Raw genomic sequence first — 14281 nt, 5'->3', positions numbered from 1 at the left:
TCAGTAAGCCCACAGTTGAGTCAACTACTGTACTGTCAAGACTGAATCCTCAGGCTATGTCAGACACGGCTACCGGTAATTCCAGTGTACCTCCACCGGGGCCATCAGCAGTCTCATCAACTTCCGTACCTGCATCTGTGGTCTGCAACCAGCTGTTGCAACCAGAACACTTCACCGGTGGAACAGGTGACGTCAGACCATTTATCACACAGTGTGAGTTGCACTTTGAACTTATGTCATCTATGTTTCCGTCAGCCCAGAACGAAGATAGCACACATGATAACTCACCTGACTGGTCGTGCTGCAGCATGGGCTATGGCAGAATGGGGTTGAGAATTCTCCACCTGTGCTTCACTTTCAGCCTTCACGATGCACTCCAACAGGTGTTTCAACACACTGCTCTGGGACATGAAGCTACGCGCTCCCTCATGGGCTCAAGGAGGGCAGCTGCCAAATTACTGATTATGCCATAGACTTCCGTATCCTGGCGGCAAGAGTGAATGGAACCCAGAGCACTCCTTGACTTTCAAGGTCTCTACTGCCATCTATGGCCATTAGTGTTCATTCGCCCTATTGACATATCCCATAATCCCTTGTGTGCCAGAGAGTCGCTGCAGTCAAACAACATATAGAGAATCAACACGATGACAGTTGTAATTTTTTTTATGCTTTTCATCACGTTAATAAGAGACTGCTGCATGATACCCTGAAAACTTCTAAAACACATTAAACAAATAATCCCTTTCTGTTACGTTTAATCTGCGTGGAATTTAATAAACGCGAACCGAATTTCAGACACATTATATATATTAGTCTCGAACAAAGAGGACAAACAGTGTTGCAAAGAACAATAATCAAGATGTTAAAGAGCAAACTTCACTTTCCCCCAGAATGACATGATCAGGAAGTGATTGTAGCTCACAGCAGCTCCCATTGAAAATAACAGAGAGACAGCCTGTGATTCTCACATGTTTACATAAAACAAACGCAATAACAATGTCTATAAACCCAGAGAATATATTCATGAGAGTTTTGGGCACAATATAAAAATAGTTTTATGTTGCGATGTTAATGGTGTTGTCCGTGTGCAGCGTTTAAAGTGCAGCGTGATCAGAGCGTCTCAATGCAGTTCTCAATGTTACTGAGATCTCGCAGCACGGCGACCTCTTTGAGGTTTTGCGGGATTTGAAACGTCAATAGGGCGAATAGCCAACATTTATGTGTCAAGACAATATTGAGTGCACGTTTTACAATATCATAAAATGTGTGCACAATATAATAAAACGTGTGCACAACATCATAAAATGTGTGCACAACATCATAAAACATGCGCACAATATAAAATGAGTGCACAATATTATAAAATGAGCGCACATTCTCTCCACATGCAAAACATTTTGTGATGACACTTCCAGGGCTCCGTAAAAATGCCTGTTTTTACAAACAAAAAATGGAATATTTTACAAAAGCACATTTATCTGTAAACAACAACACATGACACACGTCACATTAACGTGTTGGTTTACATAATGAATGACTCAACCAATCAGTGTTTAGCAGAAGAGGCACATTTTACCCAGAATCCTTTGCGATCTGTCTGTTTTTTTTTTTTTACAAAACTTCAGAATTATTCAACGTTAAAATATAATATATATATTTTAATGTTGTACAAATGACAGAACTGACATGAATGGAGTTATTCTATCAGTATTCATTTTATTTATACACCAAATCATAACTCAGCAGGGCTTTATTTTCCTAGACCTCCACCTGTCCGGAGCATTGTGATTTGGTAGAGAGCTGGGCTTTGTGGCTATTCTCAGCTTGCGCCTGTGCTGGAAGCCATGTAGTAAACAAGAGCTTCCAGCAGGGGGCAAGATGTTCAAAGACAGAAGTGTTGGTTCATTGTTTGGGTCTGTTGTCACTTTTGATACTACCAGAAGCCATCGTGGTGTTAAAACTCAAATTCAGTTTGTTAGTAGTTGCAAATGTACCAGAGACAATACTGGAATTTATCGGTTATCTGTAACTTCCGATACATTTTTGGGTGGTTTATCTTTATCAAAGATAACTTTTCAGTTATCTGATTATCTGTTATCGAAGTTAATTTTTTGGTTATCTGTGCCCACCACTGATAGTTACACACGCTTTGTTTGAGCACGTGAGATTGTCATCAGAGGCTCTCCGTGTGCTCCTGCTTTCACTGATCGCTGTGCCTAATGGCGCCGGGCACACTGAGTATGTACTAATAGTGTGTACTCATTGGAGCACCCAGGAGGCTATTCAAACGGGCCAACTAGTAACATATCACTCCTGAAAATGATCTTTGGATTTTCACGTGAGGTAAATCTGCCCTACGATTGGATTTTGGAAAACCATGTGACGGTGAACCAATTCCGATTGGACACTCACATTGTGCATGTCATGACACAGCTTCTATGAGGAGTACAAAGACGAAGGTCCACGGAGTTAACTTTTCAGCAAAAAAAAAAAAAGTAAGTTTCTATCTCATATCATTCAAAAGTTATTTATAATTTACTTGTAGTAAAGCTTGGTCTTAGCTGTCGTATATGACGGCGTCGGCCCCAGAGGGTTAAAGTAGTCAAGCAGGGACAAAAAACTCATAGCCATAGTGTGTTTTTTTTTCATCCTTTATAATATATCATCTAAGATTGTGTACATCAACACCAAGTAACCATGAGCTGGCCATGCCCCCGTAATGCCCATCAATCATGCTAAGGTACTAAGGTAACTGTAGGGTTAACTGAAATAAGTAGCTTCAGAATATGGATGTAGAATGTTTTTTGATCCTACCTGCTGATCTCCATCTTCTACTCAGAACTGTTTACTCGACAACTTATTGTGTAATTAATGAACTGTCAGTGTTAGAATTATGCCATTAGTCACTAAAGCCAATGTCATTTCAAGCAAATAGGTATTACGTTGCTGTCAGAATAGTTATAGCAATGGTACAATATAGAAAGTAATCATCATGTCAAGTAAAATAGTGATAAATAGTCAAAATGGATGTAAAGATTCCCTGAGAGCTGCAGCTCTATATGAGCTGAACTCCAATGTGAAACTGCTGCTTTTGTGGGGAAAAAAGTGGAAGCCTTGTTGTTGTAACACCGTGGCTTTAGGTGAAATGCTGAATAAGCAAAACTGCACATCTGGAGCGTTGAACAGCAGAATGCACACTGACCCTGAGCCCTCACCGCTCGCTCTCTCTGCTCCTTTCACATATTCCCTGTGGTGCATGAGGCTCTCTGCAGTGTATGTGATGGGATCCCAAGACACCCGCTGCATGCTTCACTGCTTTCTGCACCATTACAGTACATCTGCTGCAGGGAAATGGCAGAACTTCTGGGACAGGACAGGTTAATGTAGCTTTGGGGGAGCTGACAGGTCATTCACTGATTATCAGCTGTTAAAAATTCCTAATAATTTTGTTTCAAGGCATGAAAAAAACATTTTCAACATAAATTCATCAATGAAGATTTGAACAATTTTAGCATCTAATGCACCATTTGACATCTGGGCAGTGTGGGTAAAGTGGTCATCTCACTTGCTTCCAAAATAGAGGTTTACCAGGTTCGGCCCACCATGCCCATTCTCCATGTGATGTGGAGTTTTGTTCGACAAAGCATCCAGTGTAAAAACCTGCCAAGTCAACATGCTGATCCATATCAAATCCACTGTGGCAACCCTGAGTGAGAACTGAAAGAATTTACACCAAATAACAGCTACTGTACATTCTTGCAGGAATTGAGCTACACCAAACACCAGTGATGAGGAGGCTGAAGATAAACTCGACATACTTGTTGATGTGAACTTAACTTACTTTATTGATCTGAATTCTTCTGAGTTGCTCACTATATCAATCCAGGTTTTACAAGTTCTTTGACTTGCTTAAATCAGTATTAATAAGAGCACAGAAATCCTACCAGTGAACACCAGTCTACTGTTAACAAGATGGAATAAGTCCTGTTTAGGCCTCGAGGCCCGTTGGTGGGTGTTATCCCCTGGTTTTCGCAGAGTGAAGTGGATGAGAGTCTATTTCTTCTGGGTGAGACGGCAGTCTGATGCAGGTTACTTCCACAACCAAGGAAGAAATAAATTCACACCTGCGGGGAGAACAGAAGACAATGCAGTTTAAGTTTTCCCAAGGACAGGGACAAGTAGTGTGACAATGAAATGAACTAATTGTTTAAATAAGTTGAGCTGAACCCAAAATGCAGGCAGCGATGAGGTAAGGGCAAACACCCAGGTGATTTATTGTCCCAATAATGACAAACAATCCAAACAATGGCAAAAATGAGGCACGGAAAAAGGGTCCAAAATTACACACGAGAAGAGTCCAAACAGCCACTAGGAGTGAATCTAACACACTAGTGATTACACAGAAGCACATGAAGAAAAACAGGCAATCTCAGAATACTCACAATCAACAGGAAGCAATGTGAAACACCTGTCAACTGAACAGGGGACAGGTGAAGGCTTAACTACCCAAACAAACTAATGAACAAATAAACAACAGGTGTGTGAAGCAGAGACACACACATGACAAAAAAACTGAAGGTGAAAAAACTAAACAGCCATCAGAAGGTGAGGAGAAGATGAAACATAATAATTAAACATCAAAAATCACAAAACCAAAATATAGCTCCAAATACATAAAGTAAAAAACAACCGTGGAACTCGAAGGTGTAAAAAGTGTAACATAAGGGAAAACTCACAAGATGAACTGACATATAAAAAGAGGCAATCAAAGAACAATAAGAACTAAACAATAACCACAAACTAAATCAAGGAATGAATGCAGAAAATGAACCTGGAACTCACAAATGTGCAAGGTGCAAAATCAGGGAAAGCACAACACCAAGAACTAATAACACATGAAGAGTGCAAAAGAGACAAATAATCAAACTATAACAGGAATTGTATGACAACCAAAAACGAAATCAAGAACTCAAGCAGAAAGATAACGTGGAAGTCAAAAGTAAATTACAGTGCAAACCGGGGTAACATAAGATGAACAGATGGACAAGGGGCAAGGGGAACATGATGACACAACACAGACACAGAGGACTGATCCCAACAACACAGAGAGACAGACCAAGGACGCAGACAAGGAAGAACCGCAAAGGGGATGCACACGGATGACCGACAATGACGGGACAGGACAGTAACCACAAGACACAGACATGAACGCAGGACTGGGGGCATGCACACACACACACACACACACACACACACACACACACACACACACACACACACACACACACACACACACACACACACACACACACACACACACACACACACACACACACACACACACACACAGTTTACATACTGGTAGTTCAACTATGATCCCACTGGGCTGCCTGCTCTATAACCCTGTCTACAACTATAAATTGCATTTATACTTTTGAATAATGAAATTAATCATTCCATTCACATCTAGTTAAAAACTTTGAAATATGACCTATTAGGCTGTAAAGTTTGTGATAAATATTTATGTCATTCAGTTAGCTACACAAAAAAACGAGCTCCCAACTAAAATGTTTGTTTTCTTGTTCAATCTAATTTGCAGTATTTAACACTCAACTAACTGGATGAAGTTGGTAAATCTGCAGTTTTGTCAGTCTGTGTACTGTGCAAATGTAACAATCACCCAGGTCCAATTACTGAATCTGTGCCCCTTCATGTTTCATTTGTACTGATTCAGTAAATCACAGGAGTCCAAGTCCAGACACAGGGAGCAATCAATGTCAAAGACTCAGAGTCCGCTCTGATTCGCACTGACATCGGGGCCCCTGATTCACTCGGCTGGACTGGGTTATGTTGTAATGAGGTTGTCCAGGTTCTAGGGAGCAGAGTGATTGAAGCATTTTCATTTTAATTTGTATACATCACCCGGTGTTGGCAGTAAGATGTACCATGATCCAGGTTAATTGAGACCACAGGCTCGTGACTCCTGGGTTAGTAACAGGATCAGGGTGAATGATTCAAGTGAATCTGGACTTTAGAGGAAGCCCATAAAGTAAGCATCCTTTGCAGGCAGTGCGTTTGCGAGTATGTATTATTCTTAATTTTAACATTCCTGATTTTGTTTTTATTACTAGGTTGGTGTTTTATTGTTTTGAATGTCAATGCTTTGTTGCATACTCCTTTATTTTATTGATGCTGTGAAACCTTTGGGCACACAACCACTATAAATGCATAATGCTGTTTCCATTATTTTTTACTAGCAGAAATACCCGCTGGTTAGAATGCATAATGGAAAAGATAAATGAATAAATAATGCAGTGACCACATTACATTAGTCAGAGAATGAACTGTTTGAAAAAGAATGCAAATACTGGCCATGGGTACTGTCGTTTTTTTTTTTTTTGCGGGTGGGGGGGGGGGGCAATGGGTATTGTCAACATCTTTGAACGTACTGTTGCACAATGCTTCGCTCAAGTAAAATGAAGAAATGAAAACAACTTGGATCAAAATACATGTAATATCAAAGCCAGTGGCATAATTTAAATATGTATTTATTGTGTTTCAGAGTTTATTATCATCATGTTCACTATCACGTTCACTAAAATCAAGTTATCCGAATACATTAGCGGCATGGCCAGTTGAGTGACAGCTGTTAACCTCCAAAACTTGAATCTGCCGAAAATTATGAATTATCCACAGATAGTAAAATGCAAAATGTGAATACTGAAAAAATATTCTTCCTGACTACAGATATTTTGTGTCCCTATAAATACAACCCCAGTTCCAATGAAGTTGGGGTATTGTGTAAAATGTAAAAAAAAAAAAACAGAATACAATGATTTGCAAATCCTCTTTAACCTATATTCGATTGAATACACCACAAAGACAAGATATTTAATGTTCAAACTGATAAACTTTATTGCTTTTTTGCAAATATTTGCTCATTTCGAAATGGATGCCTGCAACACATTTCATTCCCAGTGGTGGGCATAGATAACCAAAAAATTAACTTCGATAACAGATAATCAGATAACTGAAAAGTTATTTTCGATAAAGATAAAACAATAAACCACCCAAAAATGTATCAGAAGTTACAGATAACCGATAACAGATAAATTCCAATATTACTTCTGACACATCTACAACTAGTAGTAGAACAAATTTAATAGCTTATAATAATATTAAAAACAACAACAGATCCCAACAATGTAACCACACTTTTCTTTCAACATTTAGCCCCTGCTGGAAGCTCTTGTTTACTACAGCGCTCCCAGCACAGAGGCACTCAAACAGCAGCCATAAAGCCAACTCTCTATCAATTAAGACACTCCGGTCAGGCGCAGGTCTTGAAAAATAAAGTCATGCTGACTTATGGTTTTGATTATAAATAACATTAATACCGATAGAATAACTCCATTAATGTCAATTATGTCATTTGTATAAAGTTAAAATATAACATGTATCTTTTAATGTTGAATAATGCACTAATTCTGAGGTTTTGTAACAAAGAGACAGATCGCAAAGGATTCTGGGTAAAAGTGCCTCTGCTAAACACTGGCTGAGTCTCTCTTTTTGGAGCGAGGCGGAGGGGAAGGCGAAGGGCTACAAATCCCTCCATTTGGAGGGGTAGGAGGAGCTTACTGCTGTCTCTGAAAAAACAAACATGGCGCCAAAAGAGCCGCACAAATGAAACGGCTTTCATTACAAATTACGCTGTTTAGAAAGTTATAACTTGCCAAAAAACTTTACAGGCAATTGTCTATGACAGCAGCGTGTATTCTGCTGGATGCATGTTGCGTATGTTGTCATTCTGAAGAATATCATAACGTCGCTCGTGCACTGCGTTATAATGCACATACACACGAACGCTACGATAAGACACTTTTATATCTCACAACGGAGAAAATCATGATAAAGTGTAAGGACGTTAATTTGTATGTTCATAAATCTTTGGATAATATCAATCCCTGCTGTTGGATTTCAAGGTCTGTAACGTGTGTGTATTTTGTAAACAAACAGAGCCTTGAACACACTCATCTAATAAGCTTTCAGGCAGAAAATGAAAAGTTTCATCAATGGGAATAAGTTGGAAAATATATACACACACATGTATATGTGTAACACATAACCTGACATCCTAATAGAGATATTATTTGTCAAGGAAATTTCTAAAGGAAATAAGGCTGGATGCAAAAAATGGGAGAATTTGAAAAAGAAATAAGGTTGTAATTCCATTAAAAAAGTGAAACTTGTATAATGTATACATTCATTGCACACAAAAAAGCCATTTGCAAAGCCAAAAAGTTGATTTGACAATCATCTGACATAACCGGGGTCAAATAAATAGAACACTGCTATCTACTGGTTCCCACATGCTTAGTGAACACTACTGACCAGTAGATGGCAGTAGAGGCCTTGAAAACAAAATTCCAGATACAGTAATCCCTGTCTGCTACATTTAAAATGCGTGGAATTTAACAAACGCAAATAAAACCAACATCTATAAACGCAGAGAATATATTCAAGAGAGTTTTAGGCACTAGAGTTTAATGCTGTTATCCGTGGAGCCTGAACAGAGTGTCTGAAATGCATTTGTCCTGTCGTGATGTACTGAGATTACATCATCCTACCCAAAATGCATTGCGGGTCACAGGATGTGCTCACAAAACCTTAAAAATTAGCACATTACTTTAAAACTAAAACATATATCTGATATTTTCACTTAATAAAACTTCAGACATGACAGTAATTTTAAATAACTTGTCCAAAATTTGTTTGGTTAAAATTTGAACCATAAGTTAAAAATGTATGCCTCTAGATGACTTAGGTGATATCGCCAGCCTATTGGTATGGTGTTAAAGGAAATGTTTTTTTGTTTTTTTTTTTTGGAGGGGGGCTGTTTCTCCTTTGTCTGCAGAGGATTGAGATGCTTTTTATATAAGCGGTTCTCTTCTGTTTGCAAAGGTTATAGCTGTGCGTCTGTTACAAAACTTTAACAGGTGAGTGCTAAACTAATTTTAAAAATGCTTGTCGCTGTTCAGCTTTGTTTATCGGTTTAAAAGTTATCGGACAAAGATTAATGGGAAGATAATTGGTCCAATAATGGTTTTTAAAGTTATCTAAAAAGATAATCCGATAAAGAAAACATTATCTTCGGATTATCGGAAGTGTGCCCACCACTGGACATTCCCAAATTCAGGGAGTATCATTATTTGCTTCAGGAACTGCGTCTGGATGATGGCCGCTTTCAGCGGTCCTTCTGCCTCTGCAGGACCCAGTTTGAGGACCTCCTGTCCCGTTCACGCGCGCACATGTAAACAATTAAAAAAAACCTGTCTGCTGCCATTGCTGCGGTGCTGCTGCTTGCTCTCTGTCATAATTGTGTTTATAAACAAGTCACCATTTGTTTTATTTGTTTTACATCTGTGTAGTTAATAAATAAAATAATCTTCACCGACAATTCGCTCGCGTGCGCACATGAAAAAAAAAACTGTCCGCTGCCGCTGCTGTGGGGCTGCTGCTCCCCCAAAAACTCTGTCATAATTGTGAAATAAAGGACAAAAGGGACATAGGTCCTGCTCACAGGCTGGCTGCCAGAGACAGGACATGTTCACATTCAACTCAGTCAAAATCCAGACATCTCCACATCACTATATATCCAGTCCCTGATTGGTCATCGCAGCGGGACAAGACGAAAAAGTTCAGATTTTTCAACTTGGGGAGGAGGACAACACGACGCAATGCGATATCGAGACACAAATGCGACAATCGCTCAAAATTGCTTCATTCGCGTCCATTGCGCTGCGTTGCGTGGCTTGGTGCCACAATGCATCTTTCCATAGGGATTACATGGCAACCTGTCGCCGCTGTCGCACGCGCTGTGCCCGGTGCTTTAGAAGGAAAGGTGATGTAACACAGTGGTAAACATACCACTGTCCCAGCTTTTTTGAAACGTGTTGCAGGTATCCATTTTAAAGTGTGCAAATATTTGCACAAAAACAATAATGTTTATCAGTTTGAACATTAAATATCTTGTCTTTGTGGTTTATTCAATTGAATATAGGTTGAAGAAGATTTGCAAATCGTATTCTATTTTTATTTACATTTTACACAACGTCCCAACTTCATTGTTATTGGGGTTGTAAATTTTTGATCATTAATTGAGCAAACAAGAACAAGACAGAAAATGCATACATTTTTCAAAATATATTCAAAGAATCGACAACTCATGCACTTCTTTGTTGATTTTGCTATATATTGTGCCATGCTAAAGCCACACCTGAGTAAGAGAAATACATGTATACATACGCACAATGGGCCTCATGTATCAACGTGCGTACGGCGATATTTAAGCGTATATGGGGTATACGCCAAAACGGCTGCGCTACTTGGCATTTATCAATGTGGTCGTTGGCGTACGCTGCGCTGAAAATATACACTAGGTCGAGAGGTGGCGTAAATTATACACCAAAATAAACCAGCACTGGAATCCACATAAAAATGAAACTGATCAACATGATAAACAGTGCCATTATACAAATCAATGCATATGTTACATAAATAACACTTTCCTGATTATACTACATAATAATCAATACAAATCCCGCTTTTGCGGGATTGCTGGTCTATCGAGCACGATCCGTGGACACAGCACTGAACGCAAAGAAAGCACTGCTTGCCTTTTTCTCCAGAGCCTGGAGCCAGAGCAGCGCTGAGCTTAACTTTATGTGGTGTGATCGTTTTAGACAATGAAATTGATTATTACAACTGTAGTGTTGTCATTCCCTTCGCCCGTGCTGCAATCAGGTTTTGTTTTCTCCATTCGTTTGTTACAATAAAATAAATAAAGAAATACATTTTAAGAATAAAGAAATCTGAAAAATTAGGCGTGTCTTATTAATTGAGCGAGCAAATATCCACGTCAAGAATTATTGACATGTGAAAAGCGAATACAGTGGTCCCTCTCTATAACGCGGTTCACCTTTTGCGGCCTCGCCGTTTCACTGAGTTTTTAGTCCAATTTTGCATGCTTTTTTTTTTTACAGTGTTCTGTGTTCTGCGTGTCTGTTTATAAGAATCTTCTCGCCCAGAAGAAAAAAGAGCGCCAACAACTACTCATAACTGTGTTTGTCACTCGGAAACACACCTGCAGCGAGGTGTGAGTGGAAAAAGGCGCGGCGTCAGGACGCAGAGGCGCGATCTGTGAAATACTGGTCAGTCACTATTAGTAATTTCTTATGTGTCCAACCTCGTACGTTGATCGTTAAAATTAAATTTGTTAGTTCTAAAAGCCATCATAATTATTTATAGGAAAACGTTCTATTTTTATTTCTCAAACAAATGTTTGGGCCTGAAAACAGTTTGGTCTTAATTTTCTACTAAGGTTTGAACTTTGAGAATGTTTACACACGAGAGAAAAGTGAGAAAATGTTATTGCCTGATTGAGAAAAGTGTATAAAGTGGTTTTACAGGGTTTTTACAGCTTTAAAATGTCTATAATAATTGTAAAAAAAAATAAAGCTGACTACATCGCGGACTTCGCTTTTTGCGGACTATTTTTAGAACGTAACTCCCGCGATAAGCGAGGGACCACTGTAACACTTTTTTGATTATACTACAAAACAATTGATGCGACGGCTGCTTTTGACGCTCTACTGGCACGCGTCGTGATTGGTGGAGTTCTTTTTCTTTGCCGTCTTCCCGGCTTCCATGTCGTAAAATGAGGGTATGTCTGAAGCGGAGTCTGAATATTTATGGGCGTGTTTATTATAATTACGATTGTTTTCACCTGCCGCATTTATCAAGGTCACGTCAGGCGTACGCTGGAAATGGGCAGGTGCGCACTGCTTGATACATGTCACGGCAACTTTGGTGTACTTCAAATTTACACCGTAAATGTACGCCACAAGTGTGCCACATTGATACATGAGGCCCATTAGGCATATATGCCTATTCGCGACGTGTGGAACACTTAGAATCATAGCTGACAATAAAGCAGGAGAAATATTTACATATTATAATTTGATATATTTTATCCCAAAATTTATCAAATGCCCAGTTGTAAAGATCTAGTGAAAATCTATTTAAATCAGATTCCTCTGAGTCAGGTGTCACCTCATCATTTAATCAATCATTCAATAATTCAATCATTTAATTCAGATTCACAGAAAATGACAGTACAAAATTGAGTATGATTATAAATGGATGGTGAGACTGAAAGGGATAGTGTGAAGCAGAGCTTATAAATGCCTACACCTAAGGACTTTTCCCTTGAGCTGCTTATACAATCTTTCATGTCTGGAGAGGGAATTAATGGAGCATTATATCCGGGACTCCCTGGCAGCTGGGTTGATTTGACCTTCCTCTTCACCACTGGGGGCAAGCTTCTTCTTGCTCAGGAGGAAGAATAGTACGCTGCACCTTTGTATTGACATTCGGGGATTGAATGCCATCACGGTCCGCAACTGGTACCCACTGCCCCTCCTTGATTCAGCATATGACTCCCTGCACGGGGCAGCCATATTTACTAAACTGGACTTGCGTAATGCTTACCACCTGTCCGAGTCAAGGAGGGAGATGAATGGTAGACCGCTTTTAACAGCCCTCTCAGTCACTTTGAGCACCTCATCATGCCCTTCAGTCTAACGAATGCTCCCGCAACATTCCAAGCCTAGGTTAACAATGTTTTACTTGACTTCCTCAACTGGTTTGTGTTTTTACTTAGATGATATTCTCATCATTTTGAAGGACCCCGCCGAACACACCCTCCACATCCATCAGGCACTTGAGAACTGACTATTTGTCAAATCAGAAAAAAATGTGATTTTCACCAAGAAACCATCTAATTTCTCAGTCACATCTTCTTTTAGAATCATATAAAACCCAACCCTGCCAAGGTCAAGGCAGTCACACAGTGGCCCATGCCCACCACGATTAAACATCTGCAGCAATTTTTGTGCTTTGCAAATTTTTTCAGGCATTTCATTTGCAACTTCAGCCAGATCACTACTCCATTTACAGCACTCACATCCCCTAAAGTTCTGTTCATCTGATCTTTCGAGGCAGATACAGCATTCAACTCACTCAAGCACTATTTTTCTTCTGCACCGATTCTCACCCAGCCAGACCTGGACTGCCAGTTCATTGTGGTGGTTGATGCCTCTGACATCGGAATCAGAGCCATACTATCAAAGCAAACTGAGGATGACAACCAACTCCATCCATGCTCCTTTTTCTCCCGGTGTCTGTCTCCTGCAGAACGGAAGTATGACGTGGGTAACCGGGAACTCCTGGTGGTTAAGGAGGCCCTGAAGGAGTGGAGACACTGGCTGAAATGTACCACAGTCCTGTTCATCATCTGGACGGATCACAAGAACCTAGCATACAACCAGTCCGCAAAGAGACTCAATTCCCGACAAGCCAGGTGGTCGCTCTTTTCTGGATGATTCAATTTTGTTACCTTCCGAATTGGTTCCAAAAATGGAAAACCAGATGCACTGTCTTGCCAGTTCAGACCTCCAGACCTCCAGACCCAGTGGTGGGCACAGCTAACCAAAAACTTAGCTTCAATAACTGCTAATCCACTAAGTGAAAAGTTAACTTCTATAACACTAAACTGACAATGTACCAGGACATGCCCTCAGAGTATGTGCTAACGAGCTGGCTGATCTCCCCCTCCATCTTCAATCTTTCCCTCATGCAATGCATCGTCCCGAGATGCTACAAGACCACCACGATTGTCCCCCTCCCCAAGAAGAACCCCCCATCCTGTCTGAATGACTTCCAGCCAGTAGCACTCACTTCAATCATTATGAAGTGCTTCGAGAGAGTGATATTGTCCCACATTCATAACAGCATTCCAGACACCACTGACCCACTGCAGTATGCCTAAGGGCACAACCGGTCTACGTCAGATGCCATCGCCGCTGCCCTTCACATCCCTCTCTCATCTGGAAAATAAAAACCCTACATTACACAGCCGTCCCCCACAAACTCACCCACAAACTGTTAGCCCTCAGACTTCACCCGTCACTCTGTGACTGGCTTCTCAACTTCCTGACTGGCAGGCCACAGTCTGTCAGGATCGGGAGAAGGACGTCAGCCACCATCACTATCAACATGGGGACCCCACAGGGCTGTGTCCTGAGCCCCATCCTCTACACCCTGTTCACCCACAACTGTGTCGCTTCCCACTCCAACAACACCATCATCAAGTTTGCCGATGACACCGCCATGATAGGACGCATCACTGGCAGAGACGAGGCAGCCAACAGGAGGGAGGTGG

The 14281-nt window shown here is 40.4% G+C and overlaps 1 long non-coding RNA gene across 1 annotated transcript in view; it reads right to left on the bottom strand.

Annotated features, from left to right (window-relative positions):
* LOC117502184 overlaps positions 1 to 13731 on the bottom strand; it is a 46148-nt gene extending 32417 nt beyond the window's left edge. Inside the window, exons 1-3 of the long non-coding RNA XR_004558214.1 lie at positions 13721 to 13731; positions 13321 to 13325; positions 13209 to 13222 (exon numbers count right to left, since the gene is read on the bottom strand). This is a non-coding gene — a long non-coding RNA (uncharacterized LOC117502184). The remainder of the gene's footprint in view (positions 1 to 13208; positions 13223 to 13320; positions 13326 to 13720) is intronic.
* Between the last annotated feature and the right edge of the window lie 550 nt (positions 13732 to 14281).

Source organism: Thalassophryne amazonica, chromosome 2, assembly GCF_902500255.1.
Source record: "Thalassophryne amazonica chromosome 2, fThaAma1.1, whole genome shotgun sequence".
Lineage (NCBI taxonomy): Eukaryota > Metazoa > Chordata > Actinopteri > Batrachoidiformes > Batrachoididae > Thalassophryne > Thalassophryne amazonica.
This window is presented reverse-complemented; position numbering and strand designations above follow the sequence as displayed.